Here is a 17,470-nt window from a genome sequence, read left to right as displayed (position 1 = left end):
ACGGTAAAACTCTGTAAGATGTAAATTATCGGAAGTTGTATTCTATATGTGTTATATAGTACTTTTCGATGGGACCAATAACATAGATATTTAAAAATTAAATTTTAGGAGCCTCTCCCCTAAACTATCATTTCATCCATTTATAGCATAAACTGTAGTGCCTTATTCCCTGACTTTACATACAGCCTGTTAAAGTAGACAGAACATTTGCGTAGCCAGTCCTTTTTACCACTGTCGTGAAACTAAGTGTTCATCCATTTTCTCGTGGTTCGGCTTGGATATGGATTTATCTACAAAAATCGAAATTCATGAATGTCTGTATTATAATAGCCGGTACGGTACAAATGTATAAGATATAAATAATAATAATAAATAATAAATAATAAATAATAAATTATAAATAATAAATAAATGACGTAGTGTTTATTGATAGGACCGCTATTAACATACCCATTTGAGAATTAAATTTCAGGCAATCCCTTAAACTAAGATTTCACTCAGCGTGAATACATTATTTTTTTTGCTGTTTGTTTTACGTCACACGGACACAGATAGGTCAATAAAATTATTTATGGCGTGCATTATAGTGCCTCATTCCCCGACTATAGATACCGATTTTCACTAAATTCTCTTTGACGGAAAATTAAAAAGTGCATTTCTTTGTTACTGTGGACCAGACCGATACAGAAATACCGTACCCTCCTTTTTAAAATCTGAGCAGTGTAGAGACAAATCTCTTATTTTATACATATATATTTACTCGCTTTAAAACATAAACAATATGCATGTTTATAACTATTAACTCACAGACCGATGTTAGCAGTCATGCTAGGATTTGTCATCATAAGTTTAAAAACAAATATCGGAACAACCTCAATGAAAGCCCTCACTTAAGAGTGTACTTATCAACATTTGAACATGATTTCAAAATGATAACTAAGTCAAAATAAGCCCAAGGTTCACATTAACAACACTGTACTCTACAAGTTACAAGAAATTAAATCTTAAATATTTTAAATGTCTTACTTTTCTTCGCACATAGTTGTTTTTATTTATACTTGATAACACAACATAACTCACTGTAGAATACAACCATATTACAATTGCATAGTTTTCAATATAACAGTTTTCAATAAAATGAAAGATAAGGATGCCTCGTTGACCATTTTATTAATATTTTCCCAAACTCTCCAAAAGCCACCCATGAACATAGCTCGTGAGACTGGTTCAAAACTCTGAGAAGCATCTGTGAGACTTCTTTTGTATCTGCATTATAAAGAATATGTTCCTATAACAAAAACAGCTAATCAAATATTAGCATTAGTAAATAAAAGAAGTTCAGTCGCACAGCCATTTCTCACGGTTGTGATGTAATCTCGCGAGCTATATAATGGCTATATTTTATTAACCACCATTTCCAAAATTTATTTAGGTGTAGGAACTACTAAAATTCCATTATTTTTGAGTAGACAAGAGGCGAAATATAATGATGTTTTAATTTTTGCACGTTGAAGATACTACCTAATAAAATAATGGACAATAGCTGTCCATCTTCAAACAAAACTTGCAAACCTATGTTAAGTATATATCAGGCTCCTGAAACTGCAACTTATTACAACCATTAGTTGTAACTTAGGCCTATGTAGGGATGTAGCAATGTGGTAAAAATGGAGGGCGTGGTTTGGGGATACTACTTTAGTAAAATGGGTGGTACGTTGTATGGGAGACGAAAAAGGTCGGGAACCGTTAGAATAAATAAATTTGACGATATATTCGAAAGAGTTTGTCGTAATTCCAGCTTAATTATGTTGTTAGAGCAATCAGAGTGGAAATCTGTAGCGGCACCCCAAGTCATTCGGACAGCAGTCATCGCCAATCTTCGTGAAATCTGTAATGGAATAATACAAATACAATTTAGAATGAACTGTAAACTGTAAAAATGATATACATATGAATATTTGGCTTAGTATAGCAGAACATGCTTTATATCTCTAAGAAACTCCTCATTTAGTTCAGTGTGACTCCTTCCTACATAAGTTGCGCAATTTCTTACAATCAGTTTCTGGTGAGAAGTAGTGTTTACAGTGGTCTATGTTTTTGGTATGTGCCAATAATAACTGCGTACGGTTCTGGAGAGGCCTGATGCAGGTCTTCTTCTAGTAGATAGCCTATAGGCGACCTACATATCTGAGGAAGGGCCCTACCTAAGATGATTTCTAATTATGAAGACGGTACATACACACCAAGCCCCGAGCCAGTCGAGTTAACTAAATAAGGTTAAAATCTCCATCCCAGTCGCGACTCGAACCCGGGACCCTCTGGACCAAAGGCTAGAACGCTACCCATTTAGCCATTGAGCCGAACTTGTTATGTGTGACCGTATGCTTCTTGTGAAGTGGATGAATGTAGGGTAGTGTGACAAGGGTCTGGTTCTTTTGTCGGCATCGCACGTGCTAGTTCCCTGAGCGAAGCGGCGACAGGTTTCAAACGTGAAGGGGAGCGAACTAGCCGGATCCGAAAATTAAAAAATGAAAAATGAGAAGCGGAGAGAAAGAAATAGCTGGAATATGTTCACGCACAGTTGTACTTGATTAAATACAAAGAAAATATTTTAGTAACATCGACGGCGTGATATTTATACTTACGAATGTGTATAAAGGCGAAATTAGACTGAACAGTGATAATGATATCATGTGTAAACTACAATAATTAGTAATTGAATTTACGTTTGATTCTAAATGGTGTACTGGTGGAAAGTAATAAGAATTAATTAAAGGAGCTGACAAGTATTCAGTACTTGTACTTCCTACGATCAGTGGGGCATGGTACTACTTTTAAGGGAAGTCATACGCGTCCATATTCTCACTTCATTTCATTTATTCTCCGGCTACGCTCAGTACACTGGTCAACGAGAACGTCGCTATACCCGAGGGAGAACGTCAGTCGAGATCCAGTCGTCACCAGGGACAGTGAGGACGCATATCCAGCGTTAATCCTATACTTGGAAAATTGTGCTAGTCTCTACTACTACGATTAGATGTACTCAACCAACAGACGTCGAATGGATGCAGATAAATAATGATAAGTACGTGTTTTTCTATGACAATTTGCAGGATTGTGCCTAGAAATTTCTCTAATTTATTCTGTACAAGTTTCAGCAAAATCATCTGGAAGTGTGGCGTTGAAGAGGACCTCAAAAGTTTACATCGCAAGGAGATGAGATTTCATACTGGAGTCTACCCATATTTCATCATGAACCGCTAAATCTGCAGACGGAGGAGAAATGCAGGGATTTCAACCCTAGACTGTTCAATTGAGGTCGTCCGGAGCTGAACATAAAGCCTACAGTATAAGTTAAGTCGACAACGTCTTTATTTATGTCTGTTCTTTGTAGCAATTTATTTCTTTTTCTATTCTTTTGGTGTGGTCTTGTAGCCTAGTAGTAGATTTATTTCTCATGTTCTTTCATTAATTGTTCCCAAATGTTCGAGTTAAGACATGAAGTTTTGTTCGTGTATACGAGTCATATTCCTAACCACGTGTTACATAGTTCTGAAATGATGGATCATCGGAAGTTTATCCATGTGTTATCATAACCATCCTTTCTTATTTAATGAATTTTACTGCATTAGTGAGTTAATCTGTGGCGGTAGGAATTTATTGAGATAATATTTTCCCTATATTTTTCGATATTTCAGTAATATTTGAACTTACATTCGTACCTCGTGGTAATTGTAGTTTGCCATCAGGATGTTAATTCTGGAATAAGATCATGGATTTATTAGGAGTATGTGAGTACAGATATATAATTCTGAATGGTATATTTAATCATCGAGACGAATTTAATTGAAGTAAGACTTGTTTCTTGGACGATAACATGTTCTTTCGTGATTTTCTGACTACACGTTTTGTGATATACATTTTATGGAGAATATTAGTCGTCATTGTAAAGTTGTAATTGTACTATGAACTTATGGTGAATTAATATATGTGGTAATAGTCGTCTGACAGTGAATTACGACGTGTTTTGTGCGACGATATTTTAAAACGTGATATTGATGGTAGAAGGAAATAGATGATAATTCTTCGAGAATGCAATATTTTAGTCGCTTTGATAAAGTCTTTTGATGATGATAATAAGTATATGTCAATAGGCGTACTCCAAAATTCTGTCTTAATCTTTAGGAATAAGTTTATCCTGTTGTAACTTATGGAAATCATTGATTCGAAGCCACGAATGTTTGTGTGAATCTTATTGGAAAATGACTGAATTTGGACGTAGATTCTCAGATAAATATCCAGATCAGACTGTAGTTCGATACCAGGCGAACTCACGTTAATCGCACGAATTCTTAACCACCTGTAGACTTCATATTTTCAGTGATTCCTTAGAATGGAATCCAATGGAGAGTAATAATGTTAATTCGTACGTTGACCTGATGTAAATAATGTAAATATTTCTTCCTTAGAATTTTTCCTGTAGATCGTTGGTAGAATTAATCAGATTTTATAGGTATAAGTTATATCTTGTAAATTTCAGATATATGTGTTGTGTTGACAGATGGTATAATCCGTGATATTTTGGTTACATATAATTCACGATTTTTGACAGCATTTCAACGACGATAAATTTTCGATTTGGTGGTTTTTGAAGAGTATTAATTTTGAGTCCCTATAAATGACCACTTAACGATAACGTCAGATATTAGTTCTCATGAGGAAATAAGTGAGAATAATTTAGAGCAGATACTCTCGACGTCTCGATTTAATTTTTACTTTATTTCTAAAGCACTTTCAGGATACATGTAATGGTAATTAATATTTAAAGTACGTAACTTCACTAGAAAAATTTTATTATGAGGAGAAATAGATTTTGTAAATTTTAAATATTTTATATTCCAAACACTCCATTAAAATTCAATGCATTTTTTCAGATTGTTCGAGGAGTTAAATTCATCAACTCATTTTTTTCAGGATTCAAAATTTAGTATTGTTAAATTATAACGACAAAAAAGAAACATGTTCATAAATCAACTCTGTTAGAATTGTAGGGCAAATAAATCGAATGAACATCCCATTTGTTTGAATAATTTTTTTGTCACGTCAAGAATCATCAGTAATTTAATTTAACGTAGCGATCATTTCCCATAATCAGAGATAATCAGGATAGCAAAAGTATTTTTTATTTTGAATAAACAATGTTACAATACTAACTGAATATCGATTATTTCTTATTTTCGAACCTACTGTTTAATCCTGCCATTTGTATTTATTCAGTCAGTAATATCATGTTCGAACTGAGCACCCCTGAAGTGTCTCTTGTTCTCCGACTTGTCTATACGGGCGCATATGTGCTAGAACAGTATTTTATTGTCATGGACTATTCTCAATTTTATAATTGGCTTTGTCAACATGAACGTGACTAAGGTATGAGCAATGCTAGTTTTAGTGCAGCCAGTCCCTATGATGTAAGGTATAAACGCTTCGCTCATACGGTCGGTTGGTGAGTGCATTTCAGTGAACTTGACAGACCAATACGTAACAGCGCATTCTGGCGCGGTAAGGAAGGCAACGGAAAACTACATCACGACAGTGGCTTGTGCTCTGGCATAGCAAATACAGCGAATTCATCAATTTGAATGGCGCGCTCGGTAGTAACAAGTAAAGTCATTTTTTAAAAAAGGAAACTTTTCTCCACCAATCCCATTGCACCATCGTTCTTAACATTACAGGAAGAGCATCCCTGATTTTTTTTGTCGGTATAGTTCGGACACAACCTGTATAAAGGTTACATTACCCGTACGGACTGCAGGCAAGTATGATCATAAGTAAATACATTATTGCGAATATAATTAACATTTTAGAATATGAATTACGAAAAGAGAGATTCCAGAGTAAACGTTCACGAAAATAGGTCACACTAGTAAGCCTAGCCGTACCTAAACGAGTCGAAAACAAAACATTAAAAACAAAAAAGATTCTGAACGTTACATAAGAACAATAAATGTTCAGTTTTGAGTGGAAAGGCCTAGAGTAGGTATAGTGAACCTATGACACGCGTGCCACTAGGTGACACGCGAACACGACTTTTGTGGCACGCCACATAACATACTAATATCCTTTTTATGATTTTAACATGCAATAAAGAGGTCGAAAATCTTTTAACATTACGTTCTAATAAAGAAGCATGTCACGATTAATTCTATGGTCATATGCTTTACGAAGTTTATTAGGTTAAAGCAAAAATATATATTATTCTTAAAATTTACCTATTTAAAAAATATAATTTTCGGTGATGTTTTCAAAATAAATCATGAACATCGAGGAGAATGGATTTATATGTACTGCATTCTTATACCAAATGAGGTGGTTTCATGATGATTTTAAAGGAAAATAACCGATGGCACACTAGAGAGTAAAAAAAGTAATAAACAAGACCTTAATTGGCACGCTAGTCGTAAAAGGTTTGCCATCCCTGGCCTAGATCCCCCGTTTTATTTTTTATATATTTTTTTTGTACCTTCACAACCGCATCGGGACGGCACGTCTCAATGTCATGTGCATATACAGGTTCTGTCTTAAAAAACCCAGACCTTCCAGCGGCGATTTTACTCTCCGAGACTTACGTAGCTGTACGGGAGGCGCGCACATAGTTCTTGACCTTGCAACGAACGCTCACGTGTTCGACGTAGCATAAGTAGCCAGTCTGAATCTCAGCTGTTAACATGGTGAGACTGATATCATTGCAACACCGTATTTTCGAATGCAAATGCTATTTTAAGTACAAGTCGGCTCGACGGGTATGCGATGCATTTGTTCAGAAATTTCCTGGTGAAGTGCCACCTTCACGAGCACAGATTCACATAATTGTACATAAATCTGAAACTACTGGCTCAATGCTCAATAAAAACATGCGCCCACACGAACAGTTTTAACAGAGGAAAAGCTATATGGCATTGGTGCGAATCTTGAACGGTCACCGAATAAATCACTCTTCAGAGTAGCGAAAAAGTAGGGGTTTCGGTTTCTTCTGCACACAGAGCCACAAAACTGTTACACATCAAACCATACATGTTTACACAGGCCCATTAAACCTGCTGATCCAGCCATACGAGTGAAGTATTATGAGTGGTGTCTTGCGTCAATTAATGATAGTTTATTCGTCCCACAGCACGTGTTCTTTTCGGATGAGGCCTGGTTTTATCTTAATGGTCATGTGAACAGTCATTAATCTCGCTATTAGTGTGCAGAAATTCCTAAAGGTGTTCATGAAATCCCTCATTATGAAGGATGACACTTCCAGCATCTTTTATAAGGTAAGATTTCGTATAAGATTGTATACACGCTTGAAGCAGGGCGGTCACGCACGACGTAAATTGGGCTGAGGCAGCTGCCGTAGCGCAGAGTACAAACATCATGAGCTCAGTCTGGGTTTATAAGGGAGACCCTGTATTCTGGAGTGCATTGATAACCAGACAACGACGCTTACTGTGGATTAGCCCTGATTAACAAGATATCTGCTATTATACAACTGCATAGTTGTAACGATAAGTAGAAAGTATGTACTAGTTCCTGTTGTAAGAATGTCCCCGTAGAAACTCAGTGTATCAAATATGATGCTGCATGGTCCTTCATTCCCACCTAGGTATACCTGCTTCCTTCACAAAGCTGCAGGTTTAGTTTAAGTGTACTTCCGCTAGATAGGACCACAAATATAAATATTATTGAATGTATTTGTTTGATCCGACATTTCGTAACTATTACAAATGATCAAGGAAATACGCGATGCATAAAAGAAACCGCTATAATTATCGAGAATTATAATTCACAGGGCTTGTCACTCATGTCGCACATCATATAATGAATCTGAGTATAAATATTGAGAAATTTTTTCAAGTCATGGGCGCACCATCTTGACAATTGTGTACAGTATGTAGGTTGTTTTCATGGTTAGAATGATCGTAAAATTGGAATAAAATATCGGCACTAATAACATCAGTGATCCTACTACTCCATGATTTGATAGAAAATAGTTTAAACTATAGGTAACAGACTCCGCAAAATGCTGAAACCTAAGCCAGTACGTAAAAACGGAGGCCCGTCGGCAACCGCTGGTCGCTGTACTACGGAGACCTCCGGGGCTATTATTTTTATACTTCACTCCCTTTCCATCCCCGCCCAACGGAGTGCTATGAGCGTCTTACACAACAGTTTATTTTTTCCAGATTGTAAGTCATATGTGTATCAATTTTGGTTGGCAGCTATGCCCAAACGTACATGCATAATCTAGCTGCTGTAGAATCCTGGAGCTGAAGTTGCCATGGTTACGGCCGTTCGTTTCTTTATCCGATTCCTAGAGCAGGGGTAGTGTGGTTCCAATATCTCCATAACGGTTGGTTTTAGTGCCTTTAAACATGGTTTTCGGGCCCGAAGGGTTTACCGAGTTTTGTTCTTTGCGTCAAGGTGCTTAATAGGAGCTTTGTTTCGCCTTAGTACGACAAATTCGATTTCGCCTATATTAGCCTATTATTTTAATATTTTATATCTCCCCGTCGCCCCCCTCGAATTGCTTTGAAAATAAAATACAGCCCACATTACTCACTGGCAATGTAGCTTCCTATAGGTGAAGTAATTTTTAAAATTGGTTCAGTAGTTTTTGAGTCTACCCGTTACAAATATACATATTTTTCCTCTTTGTAATATTAGTATTGCCAGCCGTAAAACAGGGTCAAATCCACATGTGCGACACAGTTCGCACCCGCAACCCCACAGGTGTGAGTAAAGCGATAGAAGAAGATACTCATTTTAAAAATTTACCCGCTTTTTATGTTTTTCACCCCCGTAAGTGGATTTTCCAAAAAGAGTGTGTTCATTTTTAAAGGGGATTCCAAATATCAATTTTCATGTCTATAACATGTTAGGTTTTTGTGATTTATCTATACTAATATTATAAAGAGGAATCTGTTTTGACTTTGTTTTGTTTTCAGTATGTACGAGACATGCTTCTATGTATAGGTTCCAAAATTCTACTTTTATGTACTCACTCACCGGCCAAAGAGTTACATGTTTAGCTGGTGGCCCGCCTGCCCCTTACCGGGCAGGAATGAAATAACTATTTGAATAATAGAATAAGATTATGTCCACGATATAAAAACTAGTTGGTTTTAATTAAATTGATGTTTACTTTGTAAGCTTTACAGTGATAGTACGGATACATTATGAAGTGTAAGGTACGTAATTACAAGACACTCACCGCATAGCCAATTCGTTCGTTGAATAAAGTAATAGCCATTTGAAGCTTTTTCATCATACCTAGTGAAAGTTAGATCCAGCTATCTCTAGTATACTTACTGCTTTTATGGATGCAGTTATGACGTTCCATTATACACTGGCTGAAGAAGCTTTTGGTGATATTTCCTTCAGACGCACAGAGAATCTCCCCCTGTACTCCAGGGCATTTACGAACGCATTCAGCACTTGTCTGGTCGTTGGCGTCTACGAACACCAGCAGTACTGCTCCTATAACAATTCATATTTCATACATATCTCCTATCTTACCCAAACATAAACTAATACATCCAGCACAGTGAAAAGTTTTTAATTTTGTTGAATGAGGTGGGTGGCGGGTGAGAGGGAGAATCAATTCACACTAGAATCTGTTACTGTTCCTAGACGTTCTGAGTTTGTTACCTCCTATAGTGGAAAATTCCACAGCTTTTTTACGGTCATTCAACCGGGTTAGGAATGGAATGAATGAAGCCCCCATGTAGCGGCGAGTATAAAAATTGTGCCGGCTGTCGAAGTCTGACGCACTCCTCAGGGACAATGATTAATGAAATGACTGACAGATGAAACGAAATGGAATTGGAGAGTTTTGCTGGAATGAAAAATGACAGGGAGATGCGGAGTGATCGGAGAAAATCCTGTCCCGTCTCCGCTTTGTCCAGCACAAATCTCACATAGAATGACCGGAATTTCAACCACGGAACCCAGCGGTGAGAGGCTGGCGCGCTGCCGTCTGAGCCACGGAGTCTATACCTCCTGTGATAACGGTTGTAATTAGTAGTCACTCTACTTATATCGATTAAAATGTACTTAAATCGTTTGTTGTCGACCCCGCAATCAAGGACCTGCTTCACATACGTAGGTCGCATTTTCGATTCCCGGCCAGGTCAGGTATTTTTTAATGTATGAATCAAAGGGGTGGTTCGAGGTCCACGTAGCTTACGTGAGAACAATTGAGGATCAATGATGGTGAGGTAGTGGCTCCCGTCTAGGAGGCCTAGAGTAACCTTGGAGAAGATTCGTTTTACTGACCACACATTTGCCTGGAGGAGAAACGGGAAACCACTTCATGGATGGCTGAAGTGGAAATCGAAACCCCTCTACTCAGTTGATGTCCCGAGGTTAATTGGACCCCGTTCCAGCCCTCGCACCACTTACCAAATTTCCTTGCAGAGCCGGGAATCGATCCCGGGCTTCTTGGGATGGCAGCTAATCACGCTAAGCAGTACACCACAGAGACGGACGTTATTAAAGTCTTCATTAAGACTTCATGTCAAAGGAAAATTGTACGGAAATAATGTACGGGGTCGATGACCTTAGATGTTAGGCCCCTTTAAACAACAAGCATCATCATCAGCAGCAATAATCTACGATGTAGTACATCTGTGGAACACGTAAAATGCGAGTAAGATGGTGGCATTTTCTAAGCGCCAACTGGTGGTCTAAAGGACCGGATCGGAACGTCTCTGTCTTCTCTTTCAGTCTTGTCGTTACTACCGCGTCTTCTCATTGTTTCATTGCACCATTGTCCTCTTATTTTGACACACTCATTACTGTCACTATAGCCTGGTTTTGATAATGTAAATGCATCATTTTCTTTCTATATACATGTTCTCTCTCTACTTGAAGGCAGAAACAGGTTCCAAGAAGAACATTCCAGGAATCATTAATGAACAAGGGGAGTGTGTATGCGAGGATCTTCAAAAGGCAGAAGTATTCAGCCAGCAGATTGTTGGTTACAAGGATAATGTCCAGATAGAGGAGGTGGCTAATACTAAAGAAGTATTAACATTTACCTATGAAAGCAATGACATTTACAGTAAGATACAAAAGTTGAAAACTAGAAAAGCAGCTGGAATCGATAAGGTTTCGGGGGATATACTCAAGACAATGGGTTGGGATATAGTACCATATCTGAAGTACTTGTTCGATTATTGTTTGCATGAAGGAACTTTACCAAATGAATGGAGAGTTGCTATAGTAGCCCCTGTATATAAAGGAAAGGGTGATAGACAAAAAGGAGAGAGCATATTTGTCTCTGGTGAGACCCCAAATATAGTATGGTTCCAGTGTAGGGAACCCTTACCAGGATTACTTGATTCAGCAACTGGAAAAAATCGAAAGAAAAGCAGCTCGATTTGTTCTGGGCGATTTCAGACAAAAGAGTAGCGTTACAAAAGGCCAGTCAGTTTGACATGCATTGTATGTAAGCTTTGGGAAAGCATTCTTTCTGATTATATACGACATGTTTGCGAAATTAATAACTGGTTTGATAGAAGGCAGTTTGGGTTTAGGAAAGGTTATTCCACTGAAGCCCAACTTGCAGGATTTCAACAAGATATAGCAGATATCCTGGATTCAGGAGGTCAATTGGAATGTATCGCGATTGACCTGTCTAAGGCATTTGATAGGGTGGATCATGGGAGACTACTGGCAAAAATGAGTGCAATTGGACTTGACAAAAAAGTGGCTGAATGGGTGGCTCTGTTTCTAGAAAATAGAACTCAGAGAATTAGAGTAGGTAAAGATTTATCTGTCCCTGTACAAATTAATAGGGGAATTCCTCAAGGCAGTATTATTGGACATTTATATTTTCTTATCAATGATACACTGACTGACAGAGCAAATGCAACACAAAGAAGGAGTGGTTCGAAAGGGATGAAAGTTGGGGGAAAAACAGAGACGGCACGGACGAATGATTGATGTTTATTTCAAACCGATATGCAGGTTACACAATGCGCACGGCATCGACTCAGTAGGATGTAGGACCACCGCGAGCGGCGATGCACGCAGAAACACGTCGAGGTACAGAGTCAATAAGAGTGCGGATGGTGTCCTGAGGGATGGTTCTCCATTCTCTGTCAACCATTTGCCACAGTTGGTCGTCCGTACGAGGCTGGGGCAGAATTTGCAAACGGCGTCCAATGAGATCCCACACGTGTTCGATTGGTGAGAGATCCGGAGAGTACGCTGGCCACGGAAGCATCAGTACACCTCGTAGAGCCTGTTGGGAGATGCGAGCAGTGTGTGGGCGGGCATTATCCTGCTGAAACAGAGCATTGGGCAGCCCCTGAAGGTACGGGAGTACCACCGGCCGCAGCACATGCTGCACGTAGCGGTGGGCATTTAACGTGCCTTGAATACGCACTAGAGGTGACGTGGAATCATACGCAATAGCGCCCCAAACCATGATGCCGCGTTGTCTAGCGGTAGGGCGCTCCACAGTTACTGCTGGATTTGACCTTTCTCCACGCCGACGCCACACTCGTCTGCGGTGACTATCACTGACAGAACAGAAGCGTGACTCATCGGAGAACACGACGTTCCGCCATTCCCTCATCCAAGTCGCTCTAGCTCGGCACCATGCCAGGCGTGCACGTCTATGCTGTGGAGTCAATGGTAGTCTTCTGAGCGGACGCCGGGAGTGCAGGCCTCCTTCAACCAATCGACGGGAAATTGTTCTGGTCGATATTGGAACAGCCAGGGTGTCTTGCACATGCTGAAGAATGGCGGTTGACGTGGCGTGCGGGGCTGCCACCGCTTGGCGGCGGATGCGCCGATCCTCGCGTGCTGACGTCACTTGGGCTGCGCCTGGACCCCTCGCACGTGCCACATGTCCTTGCGCCAACCATCTTCGCCACAGGCGCTGCACCGTGGACACATCCCTATGGGTATCGGCTGCGATTTGACGAAGCGACCAACCTGCCCTTCTCAGCCCGATCACCATACCCCTCGTAAAGTCGTCTGTCTGCTGGAAATGCCTCCGTTGACGGCGGTCTGGCATTCTCAGCTATACACGTGTCCTGTGGCACACGACAACACGTTCTACAATGACTGTCGGCTGAGAAATCACGGTACGAAGTGGGCCATTCGCCAACGCCGTGTCCCATTTATCGTTCGCTACGTGCGCAGCACAGCGGCGCATTTCACATCATGAGCATACCTCAGTGACGTCAGTCTACCCTGCAATTGGCATAAAGTTCTGACCACTCCTTCTTGGTGTTGCATTTGCTCTGTCAGTCAGTGTATGTGTAAAGAAGTTGAATCAGAGATAAGGTTTTTCGCAGATGATGTTATTCTGTACAGAGTTATAAATAAGTTACAAGATTGTGAGCAACTGCAAAATGACCTCGATAATGTTGTGAGATGGACAGTAGGCAATGGTATGACGATAAACGGGGATAAAATTCAGGTTGTGAATTTCAAAATAGGAGAAGTCCTCTCAGTTTTAATTACTGCGTTGATGGGGTGAAAGTTCCCTTTGGGGATCATTGTAAATACCCAGGTATTAATATAAGGAAAGATCTTCATTGGGGTAAACACATAAATGGAATTGTAAATAAAGGGTACAGATCTCTGCACATGGTTATGAGGGTATTTAGGGGTTGTAGTAAGGATGTAAAGGAGAGAGCATATTTGTCTCTGGTGAGACCCCAACTATAGTATGGTTCCAGTGAATGGAACCCTTACCAGTATTACTTGATTCAGGAACTGGAAAAAATCCAAAGAAAATCAGCTCGATTTGTTCTGGGCGATTTCCGACAAAAGAGTAGCGTTACAAAAATGTTGCAATGGGGCAAATATTCGTTTATAGGAAGAGGAGTTAGGGATTGGAATAACTTACCAAGAGAGATGTTCAATAAATTTCCAATTTCTTTGCAATCATTTAAGGAAAGGCTAGGAAAACAACAGATAGGGAATCTGCCACCTGGGCGACCACTCTAAACGCAGATGAGTAGCAACACGCAAAGTACATTGTTGATAAAACGGGTGGAGAATGTTATTGGATTGAAGCAAGACATATTTATTTAATAGTGGCTGAGAGTACGTTGCACCAGCAAAGTCCAGCTCTATGGGTAAATGGTTAGCGTTCTAACCTTTGGTCCAGTGGGCCCAACGTTCGATTGCCAGCCGGGTCGGGGATTTAAACCTTCATTGTTAATTCCAGTAGCTCGGGGGCTGGGTGTGTGTGCCGTCTTCAGCATTAGAATTTGTAACTAGCGTCTCATAGACGTGCGGGCCGCCCAAATAGCATCAATTCGAAAGACTTCCCTGCACCAGGCCTTCTCGGGGGATACACGCCACTATTTTTATTATTATTATTATTATTATTATTATTATTATTATTATTATTATTATTATTATTATTAGCAAAGTGGATGTTAGTTACGGAATAAGATAGTGTGTGATATCGAGAATCTCTATATATCAAATAAGAGACGGTATTTCTGTATCGATCGTGTCGGTAGTAACAAGGAAATGTACTTTTCAATTTTCCTTCTTCTCTGGCTGTCTGTCTGTACGGGAATCACGAGAAAATGGCTGAAGAGAATTTAATGAAAATCGGTGGATAAAGTTGGGGAATGGGCCACTACAATCTAGGATATAAATATTATTCACACTGAGTGAAATGGTAGTTTAGGGGAAGGCTTAAAATGTAATTCTCAAATACCCATGTTATTAGTGGTCCTATCGAAAAATGGTACATAACAAACGTTATATAGAATTAAAAATCCGATCATTTATGCCTTATACATATTTAATGCACCGGCTCTGATTTCCGTTGCTAAGTCCATATAACCACCGACCCACGAGAACATGGTTGAACAGAATTGAGTGAAAATCGGTACGTTAAGTCATGGAATAAGACGCTACATTCCAGGTAATACATGATTTTATACAAACTGAATGAAGTGGTAGTTTAGGGGAAGAAGACTAAAATTTATGTTTTAAATACCTGTGTTATTAATCCTATCGAAAAGTATTACATAAGAAAATTTTAGAGAATACAATTTCCTATCATTTATGTCTTAATACAGTTTTACCGTACGGACTATGATAACAGAATTATTTTTTTCTTTCTTTCTTTCTTTCTTTTTCTTTCTTAATCTGCTTACCCTCCAGGTTTGGCTTTTCCCACGGACTCAGAGAGGGATACTACCTCTACCGCCTCAACGGCAGTGTCCTGGAGCGTGAGACATTGAGTCAGCGGATACAACTGGGTGGGATGACCAGTACCCCGACCAGGCGGCCTCACCTGCTATGCTGAACAGGGGCCTTGGTGGGGGATGGGAAGATTGGAAGGGATAGACAAGTAAGAGGGAAGGAAGCGGCCGTGGCCTTAAGTTAGGTACCATCCCGGCATTTGCCTGGAGGAGAAGTGGCAAACCACGGAAAACCACTTCTAGGATGGCTGAGGTGGGAATCGAACCCACCTCTACTCAGTTGACCTCTCGAGGCTTAGTTCCAGACCTCGTACCACTTTTCAGATTTCGTGGCAGAGCCGGGAATCGAACACGGGCCTCCGGCGGTGGCAGCTAATCACACTAACCACTACACCACAGAGGCGGACCGATAACAGAATTCATGAATTTAAATTTTTGTTGTTTAGTCCATATCAACGCCGAGCATTGCTAACATGGAAATGTTGTTCAATTGTGTTAGCTGGCGATGTTTTTTGTTATGATTGTCTTAAGGTGTAAAACCGCGTGGTCGTTGCTCCATATCGACAAGGAAATTTGTAGAGATAATTATAAAAATGAGAAAAAACATAAAGGAAGGATCCGTTTAAGAATAATGATCGCTCGAATAAGACAGGAGGGACCTATGAGGGAAGGAAGTAATATCTTTACATTAGATACCCTAATAATAAAATTGAATGTGAAGGTGTACAATACCAAAAACTCATAAAATTGATCAACAATAACATTGACCATTGTTTGTTGTGATGTTGTTTGTCTCTTCCGCTGCCATTCATCTCCGATAGAGGGATTACTGCTACGTGCCGAGTAAAATAACCTTCGTGAATGGTGGCGGGATATATCTGGGGAGTTGGATAACATTTATTTTTCCAGAATGCCATTGTCCGGCCCCGCGGTGTAGGGGGCAACGCGCCCACCTGTCAACCGGCGGCCCCGGGTTCGATTCCTGGCCGGGTGGGCTTTTCATTTAAAATGATTAATATACCTGGCCTGGGGATTGGGTGTTTGTGTCATCCGTAAGGTTCCTTTCCTCACATTCAACACTTTACACTTCCGTAATTTCCAAATACACGCAGGCACATAACGTATCGTGCAAAGTAGGGGGAAAAGATCTTTCTAGGTCGACGCCCCGAATAAATAGCGTTTTTTTTTTTTTTTTTGAAAGTATGCCTTTCCTCTGGTTCATAAATTTTCTGATAACTATAGACACGTAACACACTGGCTCATCAAAGAATTCGAGCTATTGAATATCCATTCTGAGGTGCTGATTGAAGTGAGCAGTGTGCAACCTTAACGGAATACGGCAGAAGAGTGTTCACGGCTCTCTCCATGTCTAAACGGTTAGCGTGCTGGCCTTTGGTCACAGGGGTCCCGGGTTCGATTTCCGGCAGGGTCGGGAATTTTAACCATAATGTGTTAATTTCGGTGGCACGGGGGCAGGTCACCTACGGAAATCAAATCAAAAGACCTGCATCTGGCGAGCCGAACTTGTCCTCGGACACTCCCGCCACTAAAAGACATACGCCATTTCATTTGCCGCCTGTTCATTCCATAGCGAAGCAGGGAAACGTCAGCTAGTATGTGGTATAAAGGAAGAGTGTAGCATGTGGCGGACACGCTGGATATTGCCATTTCCCAGAACATCCACCATTACATTAATCTCACTCTAGACGGCCATCAACCTGTTCTTCTCGCCCTATCCTCCAACCCTTTCCGTGTTCGGAAGTCCATACCTATTCACCAATGCAAAATTAACTGGCAATTCTACCGTGATTGCATCTCCTCTCACATCAATGGCAATCCCAGCGTTAAGGAACCAGAAGATGTAGATGCCCTTGCGGCCGAAATTTCCAACGCAATCATCTCGGACGCTCAATCTGCCGCCGTGGGAACAGCAGTTGAACAGTCCAGGAAGGACACACTGCCCTCTGAAATACTAACCCAAATTAAAATTAAGAAACGCACCCGCAAGTTATGACAGCACACTAGAGATCATTATCTCAAAGCTTAATGGAACAAGCAACGTCGTAATTTGGCAATACTCATTCGGCATCACAGGATTAGAGCATGGAAATCCAGACTGACCCCAAAGGGTGACTTCAAAATCGCTAGGAAAATGACTGGCATACCATCCCTTCATGGACAGCGAGGATTGGTCTACATTGATATGATGAAGCAAACGCCGTAGCAGATACACTCGAGTC

General features: G+C 40.2%; 1 long non-coding RNA gene across 1 annotated transcript in view; it reads right to left on the bottom strand.

The window, feature by feature from the left end:
* Positions 1 to 1,036: 1,036 nt before the first annotated feature.
* Positions 1,037 to 17,470, bottom strand: part of LOC137499001 (uncharacterized) — a 51,978-nt gene continuing 35,544 nt past the window's right edge. The window contains exons 2-3 of the long non-coding RNA XR_011017965.1: positions 9,352 to 9,519; positions 1,037 to 1,888 (exon numbers count right to left, since the gene is read on the bottom strand). This is a non-coding gene — a long non-coding RNA (uncharacterized lncRNA). The remainder of the gene's footprint in view (positions 1,889 to 9,351; positions 9,520 to 17,470) is intronic.

This window comes from Anabrus simplex, chromosome 3 (genome assembly GCF_040414725.1).
Source record: "Anabrus simplex isolate iqAnaSimp1 chromosome 3, ASM4041472v1, whole genome shotgun sequence".
NCBI classification, from domain to species: domain Eukaryota; kingdom Metazoa; phylum Arthropoda; class Insecta; order Orthoptera; family Tettigoniidae; genus Anabrus; species Anabrus simplex.
This window is presented reverse-complemented; position numbering and strand designations above follow the sequence as displayed.